The 16,102-nt window shown below is 41.1% G+C and overlaps 1 protein-coding gene across 1 annotated transcript in view; it reads left to right on the top strand.

The window, feature by feature from the left end:
- CNTN4 (contactin 4) overlaps window positions 1-16,102 on the top strand; it is a 910,670-nt gene that overhangs the window by 216,516 nt on the left and 678,052 nt on the right. The window lies entirely within an intron of this gene.

Here is a 16,102-nt window from a genome sequence, read left to right as displayed (position 1 = left end):
GGTTAGGGAGGTTTCATTTGCCTCTATGTAACCATGGGAAAGTAATTTAACTTCTCTGTGCCTCAGTTTCCTCAACTGTAAAATGGGAATTCAATACCTGCTCTATAAGCCCCATATGGGACAGGGACTGTGTCTGACCTGATTGATCTCTACCTACCCGAGTGCTTAGAACAGTGCTTGACACATGGTATGCACTTTATAAATATCATTAGAAATCACCACCATAATTAAGATGGGGAGAACAGTGGTCTGTCAGATGTGAAGAGGGAGGGAGTTCCAGGCAAAGTGGAGGATGAGAGTGAAAAAAATGTTGACGGCAGGAGGGATGAGAACAGGGCATAGTGAGTAGGTTATCAAGAAATAGGTATAGGACGTGCAGAATGAATTCAGTCATTTATTTGAGAGGTGAAATCCTCAACATACTTTCTGTAGCACTATTATTGAATCAATTGAAGCATTACATGCATTATTCTGAAGAATTAAATGCAGTCTTTCATGAAATTGATCAGTAGCTAATAGCCCAAATGTCATACCCTCTCGCAAAAGCAGCTCTGTATCTTATCTTATTGAGCTGCCTGCCTCAGGAATTTAGTAGTGCTGTTGTTTTTTCACCTTCAACTGCCAGTGTTTCTCCTAGCTCTTTTGGGATCGATGTCTCATACTACTAGAATAGGGAAGAGGGGAGAAAAGAGGTAGAGGAAGGATCTGAAAATAATTTTCTCCATCCACAAAATGTGTTAATTGAAGTGGGAGTGGCTTAGACAAGATATAAAGGAATAACATCCGGCCTAGAAAGGCTGATAGACCGTTATTTAGAGATACTAAAGACAGTCAGGCCCCACCTTTTTCCTGGGACATTTTTAAAACCATGAAATCTGGAATCAGTTCATTGTTGTTTAACCGTTAGTTCACCATCAAGTAGGTGGTTATAATTATGGGCAGGCTCAACAAAGCCACTGCCTGCCCATTAATTCAGTCAGTCCTATTTATTGAGCACTTACTGTGTGCAAAGCCCTGTACCAAGTGCTTGGGACAGTACAACACAACAACAAAAAGGCACATTCCCTGCCCATAACGAGTTAAACAGCAAACATCTGTGATGTCAGAGTCAGAAAATTATGTTATTCAGTTTCTTTTTTCCCCATCCTAAATCCATCAAACCTAAATCCATCCCTTTTGTCATAGGGGTTTGTAAAGAATCAATCAGTCAGTGGTATTATTGAACACTTTGTGCAGAACATGGTACTGAGGTCTTGGGAGATACAACCATAATAATAATTATAATGGTACTTGTTAAGTTTTTACTATATGTCAAGCATTGTTCTACGTCCTGGGGTAGATACAAGTTAGTTCAGACACATCCCTGTAACACATGAGGCTCACAGCCTCAGTAGGAGGGAGAGAACTCAATACAATAGAGTTGGTAGACAGGATCCCTGCCTTCTAGGAGTTTGCAATCTAGTGGGAGCTTATAAACTAGTCGATAATAATCGTGGTATTTATTCATCTCTTTCTATATGCCAAACCCTATACTAAGCACTGGGATAAATACATGACAGTTTTTTTTTATAATGGCATTTATTAAGTGCTTACTATGTGCAAAGCACTGTTCTAAGCACTGGGGAGGTTACAAGGTGGTCAGGTTGTCCCACGTGGGGCTCACAGTCTTAATCCCCATTTTACAGATGAGGTAATTGAGGCACAGAGAAGTTAAGTGACTTGCCCAAAGTCCCACAGCTGACAAGTGGCAGAGCCGGGATTTGAACCCATGACCTCTGACTCCAAAGCCCAGGATCTTTTCCACTGAGCCACGCTGCTTCTCTGGGTCGTGGGTCGTTGGGTCGTGGTCCCTCTCCCACATGGGGTTTACTGTCCAAGGGAGAAGAAGGACAGGTATTTAATCCCCATTTTACAGATTAGGAAACTAAGGCCCAGAAAAATCACACAACAGGCAAAACTGGGATTAGAACCCAAGTCTGTTGACTCTCGCCACTAAGCCACTTTGCTTTCAGAATCAGTACTGTTTATGTGCCCCCAAGACTGTAACAGAGGTATATGTTGGACTGGTAAATTCAATTGAATTTTGATCTCTGATTATACGCTACTAGGTTAAATTGTGTTATTTAAATATTCACGGTGAATTTCAGGTAATAATTATAGGATAGACTTCCAGATAACTAGGAGTGTTGGTGGTCCACAATGCTTTTTTAATGACATTTATTAAGTGCTTACTATGTGCAAAGCACTGTTCTAAGCGCTGGGGAGGTTACAAGGTGATCAGGTTGTCTCATAGGGGGCTCACAGTCTTAATCCCCATTTTACAGATGAGGTAACTGAGGCACAGAGAATCAATCAATCAATCCTATTTATTGAGTGCTTACTGTGTGCAGAACACTGTACTAAGCGCTTGGAAAGTACAAGTTGGCAACATATAGAGACAGTCCCTACCCAACAGTGGGCTCACAGTCTAGAAGGGGGAGACAGAGAACAAAACCAAACATATTAACAAAATAAAATAAATAGAATAGATACGTACAAGTAAAATAAATAAATATAGTAATAAATATGTACAAACATAAATACATATATACAGATGCTGTGGGGAAGGGAAGGAGGTAAGATGGGGGGATGGAGGGGGCGACGAGGGGGAGAGGAAGGAGGGGGCTCAGTCTGGGAAGGCCTCCTGGAGGAGGTGAGCTCTCAGTAGGGCCTTGAAGGGAGGAAGAGAGTTAGCTCGGCGGATGGGCAGAGGGAGGACATTCCAGGCCAGGGGGATGACGTGGGCCGGGGGTTGACAGGGGGACAGGCGAGAACGAGGCCTAACGGTGAGGAGATGAGCGGAGGGTGCGGGCTGGGCTGGAGAAGGAGAGAAGGGAGGTGAGGTAAGAGGGGGCGAGGTGATGGACAGCCTTGCAGCCGAGAATGAGGAGTTTTTGCCTGATGCGTAGGTTGACTGGTAGCCACTGGAGAACTGTGCCCCAATCTCGTCTATCTCGCCGCCAGCTCCTTTTCCACATCCTCCTCCTCAGCCTGGAATTCCCTCTCGCTCCATGTACGCCAGACCACGACTCTCTCCACTTTCAAAACATTATTAAGGTCACATCTTCTCCAAGAGGCTTTTCCTTAATTAAGCCCTCTTTTCCCCTGCCAGCTCCTTTTCCACATCCTCCTCCTAGCCTGGAATTCCCTCTCGCTCCATGTACGCCAGACCACGACTCTCTCCACTTTCAAAACATTATTAAGGTCACATCTTCTCCAAGAGGCTTTCCCCAATTAAGCCCTCTTTTCCCCAGCACCCTCTTCTGCATCGTCTATGCACTTCAATCTGTGAGCTTTGGACATTTGATATTCTCCCCACTCCCATCCCACAGCACTTATGTTTCTATCTTTAAATTGTATGTTATAAATTATTTATTCATATCAATGTCTGTCTCCCCTTCTAGACTGTAAACTCATTATGGGCAGGAAACATGTTGTCTAATTCTGTTGCATTGTGCTCTCCCAAGTGCTTGGTACAGTGCTCTGCACATAGTAGGTGTTCAGTAAATATGATTGAAGTTTTACAATTAGAATAAATTGGACCTTTAAAATTATTTCGTACTTCCTCTAGTTTACAATTTAGGAAAAGAGAAGAGGAGGATAAAGCAGAGCAGAAAGAACTAGTGGAAGGGGATTTAGAAGAATAGAGTGTTGGATTTTGTCCAGAAAGAGTTATATGTGTGTGGTGGGGTGTGTGCAAAGAGCTACTTGCTGTGTGACCTTGGGCAAGTCACTTAACTTCTCTATGCCTCAGTTACCTCATCTGTATAATGGGGATTAAGATTGTGAGCCCAGTGTGGGACCCGGACTGTATACAACCCCATTATCTTCATTCATTTATTCAATCTTATTTATTGAATGCTTACTGTATGCAGAGCACTGTACTGAGAAGCAGCGTGGCTCGGTGGAAAGAGCACGGGCTTTGGAGTCAGAGATCATGGGTTCAAATCCCGACTCTGTCAATTGTCAGCTGTGTGACTTTGGGCAAGTCACTTAACTTCTCTGTGCCTCAGTTACCTCATCTGTAAAATGAGGATTAAGACTGTGAGCCCCCCGTGGGACAACCTGATCACCTTGTAACCTCCCCAGCGCTTAGAACAGTGCTTTGCACATAGTAAGAGCTTAATAAATGCCATCATTATTATTATCGTTGTTACTAAGCGCTCAGGAGAGTATAATACAACAATAAACAGTGACATTTCCTGCCCACAATGAGTTCACACTCTAGAGTTGGGGAGACAGACATCAACACAAACAAATAAAATTACAGATATGTGCATAAGTGCTTTGGGGCTAGGAGGGGGGAAGAGAGCAAAGGGAGCAAGTCCGGGTGACAGAAGGGAGTGGGAGGAAAAGTGGGGCTTAGTATGGGAAGGCTTCCCAGACTAAAGCACAGGAGAGTTGTCTGTCAGACTAGAGACAACATACTGTACTTGTAGAGTACAGACTTGTAGAGTACAGACTAGAGACAACATACTCTTACTTGTACATATCTATTCTATTTATTTTATTTTGTTAGTATGTTTGGTTTTGTTCTCTGTCTCCCCCTTTTAGACTGTGAGCCCAATGTTGGGTAGGGACTGTCTCTATATGTTGCCAATTTGTACTTCCCCAGCGCTTAGTACAGTGCTCTGCACATAGTAAGCGCTCAATAAATATGATTGATTGATTGATAGAGGAGGGAGGGCATTTGAGGCCAGAGGCAGGATGTGGGCCAGGGATTGGAGGCGAAGCAGGTGAGATGGAGGCACAGCGAGGAGGTTAGTGGCAACAGAGGAGCGGAGTGTGCGGGCCGGGCTGGTGAAGGAGAGAAGCGAGGTGAAGGAGAGCTTTGAGGCCAATGGTTAGGAGTTTTTGTTTGATGCGGAGGTGGATGGGCAACCACTGGAGCTTTTTGAGGAGCGGGGTACTGAACGTTTTGGTAGAAAAATAATCCGGGCAGCAGAGTGAAATATGGATTGGAGTGGGGAAAGACAAGAGGCTGGGAGGCTGATGCAGTAATCCAGGCGGGATAGGATGAGTGATGGTATTAACGTGATAGTAGTTTGGATGGAGAGGAAAGGGTGTATTTTAGCGATCATCATCATCAATCGTATTTATTGAGCGCTTACTATGTGCAGAGCACTGTACTAAGCGCTTGGGAAGTACAAATTGGCAACATATAGAGACAGTCCCTACCCACCAGTGGGCTCACAGTCTAAAAGGGGGAGACAGAGAACAAAACCAAACATACTAACAAAATAAAATAAATAGAATAGATATGTACAAGTAAAATAAATAGAGTAATAAATATGTACAAACATATATACATATATGCAGGTGCTGCGGGGAAGGGAAGGAGGTAAGATGGAGAGGGGGATGAGGGGGAGAGGAAGGAAGGGGCTCAGTCTGGGAAGGCCTCCTGGAGGAGGTGAGCTCTCAGTAGGGCCTTGAAGGGAGGAAGAGAGCTAGCTTGGCGGATGGGCAGAGGGAGGGCATTCCAGGCCCGGGGTGATGACGTGGGCCGGGGTTAGCGATGTTGTGATGGATTGAATATGTGGGTTGAATGAAAGATAGGAGTCCAGGATAACGGCAAGGTCACGGGCTTTTGAGATCTTATATCCACCGCAGCGTTTAGTACAGTGCTTGGCATGTAGCCAGCACTTAAATTCCATTAAATAAAGGGAAGTGGGGTGAATTCATAGGGTTGAGAGCAAGACTGTAAACCCGGTGTGGGCAGGGATTATCTCTATTGCTTAATTGTACTTTCCAAGCGCTTAGTACAGTGCTCTGCACCCAGTATGCGCTCAAGAAATACTATTGAATACAACAGTGTTATGGTGATTCCTAAAAGCCATGCTGAATTAATATTTTAATCAGCAATTGGGATTTGGGACTTTGAAGGCACATATGCCTGTATATATGTATATACCTGTATATATGTATATATGCTTGTACATATTTATTACTCTATTTATTTTACTTGTATTCACTATTCTATTTATTTTATTTTGTTTGGTTTTTTTCTCTGTCTCCCCCTTCTAGACTGTGAGCCCACTGTTGGGTAGGGACTGTCTCTATATGTTGCCAACTTGTACTTCCCAAGCGCTTAGTACAGTGCTCTGCACACAGTAAGCGCTCAATAAATACGATTGATTGATTGAATGAATGATTGGGTCTCTATGAGTACCCCAGTGAGAGTATAACAATGGAGCTGACTTTAAGGCACCTGTGAGAGAAACTAATTTACATGTGTTAACCCACTCCCAGTCATGTCAACAAAGCAATTATCACCTTAACAAGGGCTTAATATAATCAACTACGCTTAAAGACAGCGGTGTGAGGCAACGCTGAGAAACTGTTAATAGTGACCAGAGCTGTTTAAAGTCTACCCAGAGGTTTAATTCATTTGTTCATTCAATCCTATTTATTGAGCGCTTACTGTGTGCAGAGCACTTATACTAAGCGCTTGGGAAGTACAAGTCAGCAACAAGTAGAAACAGCCCACAACGGGCTCACAGTCTGGAAGGGAGGAGAATTTGACACGAAAATGTCGGGCTTTTTATCCAGACTAGGACATTTAGAAACACCATGCAAAATATCAACATAAAATTAATCATTGTGCTGAGAACGAGTAACAAAATGAGTAAAAATAAAATCTAATACATGGCCGGTTCACTTGTACACTTGCCATCCACAGGGGTTTTTTAAATCCCCACAAAATATATCAAAAGAGGAAAATTAGTCGGTGCAATGACGAGAATGAATGAAAAATCTCGTGGGCAGGAATCATGTCTACTGATTTTGTTGTACTCTCACAAGGGCCTAGTACAGTGCTCAGTAAATCAATCAATCAATCGTATTTTTGAGTGCTTAGTGTATGCAGGACACTGTCCTAAGCATTGATTGATTGATTGATGAGAGAGTAATCAGAGAAGACTTCCTAATTTTAGTAGGGGTTTGAAGGTGCTTAGAGAGGTGGTTTTTTGGTTTTTTTTTTTTTTTACAAACATGTAGTATTTGTTAAGCACTTACTATGCACCAGGGTAGGTACAATCCAATCATCATCATCATCATCAATCGTATTTATTGAGCGCTTACTGTGTGCAGAGCACTGTACTAAGCGCTTGGGAAGTACAAGTTGGCAACATATAGAGACAGTCCCTACCCAGCAGTGGGCTCACAGTCTAAAAGGGGGAGACAGAGAACAAAACCAAACATACTAACAAAATAAAATAAATAGAATAGATATGTACAAGTAAAATAAATAAATGAATAGAGTAACAAATATGTACAAACATATATACATGGGGCTCACGGGGCGGGTAATGGGAAGGGAGCTGATAGAGTGCATGTCTTATTGGATCTGGGCCTCTAGGGCATAGTCATGTATATTCAATAATTCTCAAATGATGGTTTCTATGACTTTACATGAAGCATGACATCTGTTGAGTTGGAATTTGTTATCATTCAATCAGGCAAGCAAGTACTGGTATTTATTGCATCGTGTAGTGGATAGAGAATGTGCTTGGGAGTCAGAAGGTCATGGGTTCTAATGCCGGCTCCATCACTTGTCTGCTGTATGACTTTGGGCAAGTCACTTCACTTCCCTGTGCCTCAGTTACCTCATATGTAAAATGGGGATTGAGACTGTGAGCCCCACATGGTACAAGGGACTGTGTCCAACCCGATTTGCTTGTATCCACCCCAGTGCTTAGTACAGTGCCTGGTGCATAGTAAGCGCTTAACAAATCCCATAATTATTATTATTGTGACTGAGCACTTACTGTGTGCAGAGCACAGTACTAAACACTTGGGAAAATACAATACAATAAGAGTTAGGTGTGATCCCTGCCTACAAGCAGCGTGGCTCAGTGGAAAGAGCCCGGGCTTGAGAGTCAGAGGTCATGGGTTCTAATCCCGGCTCCGCCACTTTCATTCGTTCATTCAATCGTATTTATTGAGCGCTTACTGTGTGCAGAGCACTGTCAGCTGTGTGACTTTGGGCAAGTCACTTAACTTCTCTGTGCCTCAGTTACCTCATCTGTAAAATGGGGATTAAGACTGTGAGCCCCACGTGGGATAACCTTATTACCTTGTATCCCTCCAGCGCTTAGAACAGTGTTTTGCACATAGTAAGCACTTAACAAATGCCATTATTATTATTCAGTCAGTCAGTCGTATTTATTGAGCACTTACTGTGTGCAGAGCACTGTACTAAGCGCTTGGGAAGTACAAGTTGACAACATATAGAGACGGTCCCTACCCAACAGCGGGCTCGCAGTCTAGAAATTATTATTACAAGGAACCTGCAACCTATTATTATCATAAAATAGTGTTAAGTATTAAAATAGGATTCAACATATGTAGTCTTACATTGAAAAATGCATCTAAAAATCTAATTTTTAAAGTGGACTGTCTGACTGTTAAAACAAGTTTGGACAATGTGGGAATTGTAACCAACTTTCATCTTGAGGTGAAAATAATGCCTCGGGAAACAAAGATAGCTCAGCCTGATGCCAATCAATCAATCAATCGTATTTATTGAGCGCTTACTGTGTGCAGAGCACTGTACTAAGCGCTTGGGAAGTACAAGTTGGCAACATATAGAGATAGTCCCTACCCAACAGTGGGCTTACAGTCTAAAAAGGGGAGACAGAGAACAAAACCAAACATACTAACAAAATAAAATAAATAGAATAGATATGTACAAGTAAAATAAATAAATAGAGTAATAAATATGTACAAACATATATACATATATACAGGTGCTGTGGGGAAGGGAAGGAGGTAAGATGGGGGGGAAAACACACCTAAGAGTTTAACAACCAACATTTCATTTGAAATGCAAATGGCCATCATTCATTCATTCAGTCATATTTATTGAGCACTTACTGTGTGTAGAGCACTGTACCTAAGCACTTGGGAAAGTATAATACAACAATAAACAGTGACATTCCCTGCCCATAATGAGTTCACAGTCCAGAGTGGGGGAGACCAACATCAACACAAATAAATAAAATTACAGATATGTACATAAGTGCTTTGGGCCTGGGAGGGGTGAAGAGCAAAGGGAGCAAGTCGGGGCAATGAAGAAGGGAGTGGGAGTTGAGGAAAAATGGGGCTTAGTCTGGGATGGCTTCTTGGAGGAAATGCGCCTTTGATAAGGCTTCAAAGCGGGAGAGAGTGGTTGTCTGTCAGATTAGAGGAGGGAGACCATTCCAGGCCAGAGGTGGGACGTGGGTGAGATAATAATGATGGCATTTGTTAAGCGCTTACTATGTGCAAAGCACTGTTCTAAACGCTGAGGTGGATACAAGGTGATCAGGTTGTCCCACGTGGGTCTCACAATCTTAATCCCCATTTTACAGATGAGGTCACTGAGGTTCAGAGAAGTTAAGTGACTTGCCCAAGGTCACACAGCAGACATGTGGCAGAGTCGGGATTAGAATCCATGACCTCTGACTCCCAAGCCTGTGCTCTTTCTGCTGAGCCACGAGATCGAAGCACAGGTACCTGGGGCAAATGCACTCACTTTCAGCCAGAAATTTCTAGGCTTTACTAGGTGGGCAGGAGTCTCACCATCACCAAACTGCAAATGGCTCCATTCATGATGATGATGATCATCATTATCAATGCTGTTTATTGATCACTTACTCCGTGCAGAGCACTGTCCTAAGCATTTGGGAGAGTGCAAAACAACAAAGTCGGCAGACATATGACCTGCCCACAATGAGTTTACAGTCTCGAGGGCGAGACAGACATTAGTACAAATAAGTAATTTATTATATATAATTTCTGTCATAGTTCCCCAATAGAATATGACTAGAAACAAGGTAGGTCTATGTGACCACCCATTATGTCTGGGTCTATACGTATGTTTTCTGGCCCAAATTTGGAGAAGGGGAATGTGATTCTTTTGTGCTGAAGAACACACTTCTCCTTCTTGCTTTCAATCCCCTCCCAAGATCTCAGAGGAACAAATCAAACAATGTCACTCAGGAAAAAATCATTCTCATTTAGTTCCCTCACCTGAAAAATTCAGGATTTTCGTTTTGAATATTCATTTTTCTTGTGAAACGGATGCCACTGAATAGTAGTAAACATTATGTATGTAATGCACTACACTGAATTGATGCGTACAATTAATGCAATCTACAAAGTAAAACATTTAAGCCATAAAATCAACTATAGAAAAAAGGGTAACAGAAAGAGCCATGCCCTTTGACCAAGTGGATTAATTGAAAACGCCTTCACAGGAGGCCGTATTAGGCAGACACACAAGTAGATTTGGAAAGGATCTACAGCATAGTTTTGGGCTATTATTACCTTTATAAATACCAATTTTAAGCTACTTTGTACTCAGTTTTGCACAAATAATAATAGTGAGTATTTGTTAAGCGCTTACTATGTGCCAGGCACAAACAAGGAGTATGCACCAAAAGGAAGCATTAAAGTCAAACTACCCAATATATTTTTATATGAGCATCTCATACAGTAGCTTATTAAGCAGGTGTGGATTGTCAAAAATTGACAAAATATATGTCTTGGAGAAGGAGAGTGACAGGTTACTAATACATTCTGGACAAAAAATTTACAGCTATAGTGAAGTCAGCAATTTTTTTTCCCCTTGGATTTTCGGGTAGTTTACATTTTTGTATTTTCCTTAATGCAATAAAAATGCTTATTTTATGAAAAACATTAAGAAAAATTTCTGGGCACATCTGCTTTAGTCTCTGATTTTGGAATTGAAGAGAGATCTTTATTCCTCACTTGAATTCATTGAACTACAATTCTAATCAACAATTGGTACTGTTGGCAGATTGTGTGGAATGCAACTCAATCTGGTACTGTATTGATGTACAATATTGATGCATTGAGATACTGTATTGATTTATTAGAGAAGCAGCATGGCGCAGTGGAAAGAGCACAGGCTTTGGAGTCAGAGGTCATGGGTTCAAGTCCCGGCTCCGCCACTTGTCAGTTGTGTGACTGTGGGCAAGTCACTTAACTTCTCTGGGCCTCAGTTACCTCATCTGTAAAATGGGGATGAAGACTGTGAGCCCCCCGTTGGACAACCTGATCACCTTGTAACCTCACCAGCACTTAGAGCAGTGCTTTGCACATAGTAAGTGCTTAATAAAATGCCATTATTATCATTATTATGTGAATTGGCAATTTAAGTTCCTGCTTTTGAGTATCCTAGAATCATAAGACATGTAGGGACCTTGAGAAATCACTTAGTTTACAAAACGGAACTGCAGGTAAATCATTCATGACAGATATCTCCATTTTATTGATTTATTTATGGTATTTGTTAAGCACTTACTATATGCACTAAGCACTGGGGTAGATATAAGCTAATCAGGTTGGATACAGTCCATATCCCACATGAGACTCCCAGTCTTAACCCCCATTTTACAGATGGGGTAACTGAGGCACAAAAAAGTGAAGTGACTTGCCTGAGGTCTCACAGATGACAAGTGGCAGAAGCTGAGGCTTCTGACCCCCGGGCCCAAGCTCTATCCACTAAGCCATGCTGCTTCTCATTTTTTGGAAAAATGTCTATCAATCCAGAGTTTTTAGTCACCTTACAATCTGGATGGTTTTCGGAATGCTTGACCTATATCTATTCTGCCTTTCAAGCATTCTAGAAATGAAGACCAGGTGTTCCTATGTATGTAATACATATGAATACAGTCTTCTAGACTGTGAGCCCGCTGTTGGGTAGGGACCGTCTCTATATATTGCCAACTTATACTTCCCAAGTGCTTAGTACAGTGCTCTGCGCACAGTAAGCGCTCAATAAATGCGATTGAATGAATGAATACCCATACATCATCCTCCTTCATTCTTTTCTCTTTCAAGTGGGACAGCTTCATTTTCATAGGCTATCGCTCCCTCCTCTAGACTGTAAACTCATTGTGGGCAGGGAATGTGTCTACCAACTCTGTTGTATTATACTCTCCCAAATGCTTAGTACAGTACTCTGCACACACAGTAAGTGTTCAGTAAATAGCATTGACATTGATTGGTACAGGGGTCAAGCATAAGGGTCTGAACCCCTTACTGGTGGCTTCCGGTCGGCTTGAAAGAATGAAAACCCAGTAAATTTCATCATCAATCGTATTTATTGAGCGCTTACTGTGTGCAGAGCACTGTACTAACCGCTGTAAATTTCAACTAAGATATAGTTTATTCCTGTCCCATTTTCCAGAATGCAGAGTTTCTGATACTATTAATAATAATGAGGAAAATGATGGTATTTGTTAAGCGCTCACTATGTGCCAAGCACTGTTCTAAGTGCTGGGGTATGTACAAGGTAATCAGGTTGTCCCATGTGGGGCTCACAGTCTTAATCCCCATTTTACAGGTGAGGTAACTGAGACACAGAAAAGTTAAGTGATTTGCCCAAAGTCACACAGCTGATAAGTGGCGGAGCTGGAATTTGAACTCACGACCTCTGACTCCCAAGCCTGTACTTTTTCCACTAAGCCACGCTGCTGCTTCCCTATTAGGGCTGGTCTTAGCATAGGTCACTAACCTTGTTGGAAATAAGAATGAGATAAAAATGGTTGCAGTCAAAGTGGGTCTTTGAGCTCCCAGACAATATGCTGGGTCCCTTTGTGGGAAGAGGGCCTGGAACACCAGTGCCTTTTGTCCAGTGGTTCAAGTGACTCTAATGGTGATGCACCATTCCACCGCCCCCACCCTGACAATGAGTTGTAGTTGTTTTCTTATGCTGTCATTCCCTTTTAATTTGGAAAACTAACCTGCCAAACTCTGATCAATGTGTTTCTAGACTAGTAATTGCACACGACTGGAACTTAGTCCACCAATCCAATTGATCTGTGCTCTTCCCACTTCCTTAATAAGGTCATGAATCCGGGATCTATTAAGCTCCTCACCATCACTCTGTGCAAATAGTCTGCAACAGGATTATTTAACAGGCAAGATACAAAATGTCCATTATAACACATCACAAGCAACAAGCATTATACAGCAGCAGTGAGTATTTACAGGGTGCTGCCATTCAGTAGTCTAACTTGTCGACTTCATGTTTCATAGATACCCATTTCCTCCTTAGTAATGCTTTTGTCTTCCACACTATGACAATTGCAGGGACCTCTGTAATCGAGATATAACTTATTTGGGGTTTATGCTGCCAGTAAAAGTTCCAAGGATGTGATTATTTCTTAATAATGTTAAAGCCTGTTAAGCACTGTATTGTTGTTTATTTAAAGTGAGAGGAGAGAAAAAAAAAAAAACATTAGTAATCTCCAAGGCTGATATTATTCATTGTGATAATGAGGAAGGGATGAATAAAATGACCCTTTGTTTGGCTGTAGCCAAACAACATGATTAGAAGTTCATCGCACTTTACATTGAAAAATGAATTTAAATGTAATCTCTTTTGTACCTTATTTCAGTAACCCTGGATGTTAATACCAACTTATGTCAAGTAAAGTTAATGGAAATTCTGGAAATAAACATGGATAAGTTAAAGTCTACATAACCTTTACCGACCTGAGAAAATTCAAGTTGGTTTTCACCTGTCTGGGAGGAAGTGAAGACCTATTAGAAATTGCTAGTTATCTGTGGGAGAAAATGTCATCATATGACTTAGAAAATTAGAAATACCAAAAAAGAACCAAGGGAAATGTCCCGGAAGGCACTGGTCTCTTTGAACGTATTGTTTTATTTAGTATTCTTTGACATCAGCTTTACCACAGAAGTGCCACAGCCTGTTATACTTTTCTAGAATATGCAAATAGTCTATCTCAGTGATCTTTAGCAGACATAAATTACAGTGTCACTTAAGCCCAGTCATTATGAAATTTAGATTCTTGTTTTGCTGGGATATTTCTTCTGCATCTAGCATAAACCATACGAGCAGGGTTTGTTTGATTATAGGAAGTAGAATGCTGGCACATTCAAATGGATCTCATTGGATTACCATAATGTCACTGTGGGGGTTTGTGGATATTTGCTTGTAGTTTTATTGTGTGATTTTTCTTGTGAGTCCAGGCAAGATATTTAAAAGATCTAGCAGGCGATAGGCAAAGGCTACTCTCAAACATATGACTTGGCAATGTCTGATAGGCATATGAATTGCAAGAGAAGATTGACGTTTCCATAATTGCTTTCTTCCTTGAATGGTGAAAACCTCTTTGAGCTTTAGCAGTTGCTACAATGTACCTATTTTTAGTTTGGCAGCTCTCCCGGTCACAGTATGTTCACCAAATTTCTATCTATAGAACAGTATTTCTAAAAAATAATTTGCTACAGCCATTTGTGCAGCTTCCCCCCACCCCATTTTAATGAAAACCAGCAGAAACACATGAAATATTTGTGCTATTTTTAAAACTCCACTCACTTTCTCTCTTTAGTTGTCTTTATCTCATTTGATCTTGATCCATCTCTTTGTCTCTGTGTGTGTCTTTGTCTTTGTGTGTGACCAAAGAAAAATCTTCTTGTGACTGGGTGTAGCCATGATTGATACCTGTGAGAAATACTGATATGGATTTTAAACTCAGTTTGGGCCTTCACCAGCAAATTATTTAGACTGTTCAGGTCTAAATATATACCTTAGCTCTAATTATCTGACTATTTCATACCTGCAACATGAGAGCACACCCAGATCTCTTATTGTGTAAGGGTTGTGTTCTCGAAAAACCTAGCGTTAAAAGGAAACTTGTACTCTTTTATTCACCCTCTGTGACACCATTCTAGTAATGCAGCAAACAGGCTCATATTGTGAGAAAAATGATCCCCAATTCCCTAACAAGATTCTAGCCAAAATGCATTTTAAAAAGTAAGTGTTCTGGAAGAACTGAGGGCAGTGGAGACCTTTGAGCCTCAGGTTTGTTTATGAATAGACTCAGATTCAGGTGTTTTTTTTAAGAATAGCTCTGGAAAACTAGTGTCATAAATTTTCCCTTTTCAAGGTTTTCATTTGGAAATGCAGAGGACATGCAAACAAGTATGCAAGAGAAAGAAATCTGCTCTCTTAAAACAGTCATATGGTCTCTTATGTTTGATTACAACCATTTTAAAGCTGAAGAATTAGATAAGATAATATTTGTGGTTCTAATGTAAAATCTAAGAGATCCTTAATAATAGCAGAAATGATGGGCATTACAGTAATACTTGAATAACCAACAAATTATATTTGCAAATATCTTTGAGCTATCTTTGAGAAACCTAACTAGATTTCCAGGCCAAGACCATGATTAGTGTTGATCCATATACTAATGTCGGTGAAGCAATGCAAATTCATTATTTTAATTGCATTAATGAATGCACTGCATAACTTTTATTTGTGAGCTATTTTTTCTCTGCTTTAAAGTAATCCCCTTTAATTACGGTGGTGGAGTGCTTTTGACAGCATGCGTGCTGCAATTAAAGTCAGAGCTGCCAGCTAGCCCTGAGCCTTGTCAAGAGGCCAACATTGAGTCCCTCCTGCTGCGTTCAGACCGAGTGGCAAAGACTACACCGTAGAAATAAATGCCTCTGGGCATTGAAGCTGCACAGCAATGGATTCCATCTCCATTTTTGAGTCATCCATACTCAAAGCACATTTATAATGCTTCTCATAGTTCTTGCAAAATGAGATTCATTCTTCGCAGCATTATTATTAATGAGGATGATGATTTTGTATTAGCTTTGAACTTCTCATGGAACTTAAAAATCTGTCTGAATATTTCCTCTTCCTTTTTTAACCCTTAGAGATTCCATACCCTAATCTAATATTTAACCACTCATTCATTCGTATTTATTGAGCACTTACTGTGTGCAGAGTGCTGTACTAAGCACTTGGGAAGTACAAATCATGATTACAGTCAACATTTTTCACTATATGTTCCTTACATTCTTCATGCCACAGCTTCTGCCCTTCTCCTCTTATTCCATCCTGTATAGACCTAGGGTAGATAACCCGGGTGAGCCTTAAATAGGAATAAGATGTTATAATGGAAAATTGTTCACTTGCCTGACTCTGCACTCAGGAGATGTGAAGCTTGTGAGAAGACTGTTGTGCCAAGAGGGACATTTCTAGAACCACAATACATAGTCTCTGGTGTCC

This window comes from Tachyglossus aculeatus, chromosome X1 (assembly GCF_015852505.1).
Source record: "Tachyglossus aculeatus isolate mTacAcu1 chromosome X1, mTacAcu1.pri, whole genome shotgun sequence".
Taxonomy (NCBI): domain Eukaryota; kingdom Metazoa; phylum Chordata; class Mammalia; order Monotremata; family Tachyglossidae; genus Tachyglossus; species Tachyglossus aculeatus.
Note: the sequence above shows the minus strand (reverse complement) of the source record. Positions and strands in the feature narration are given on the sequence as shown.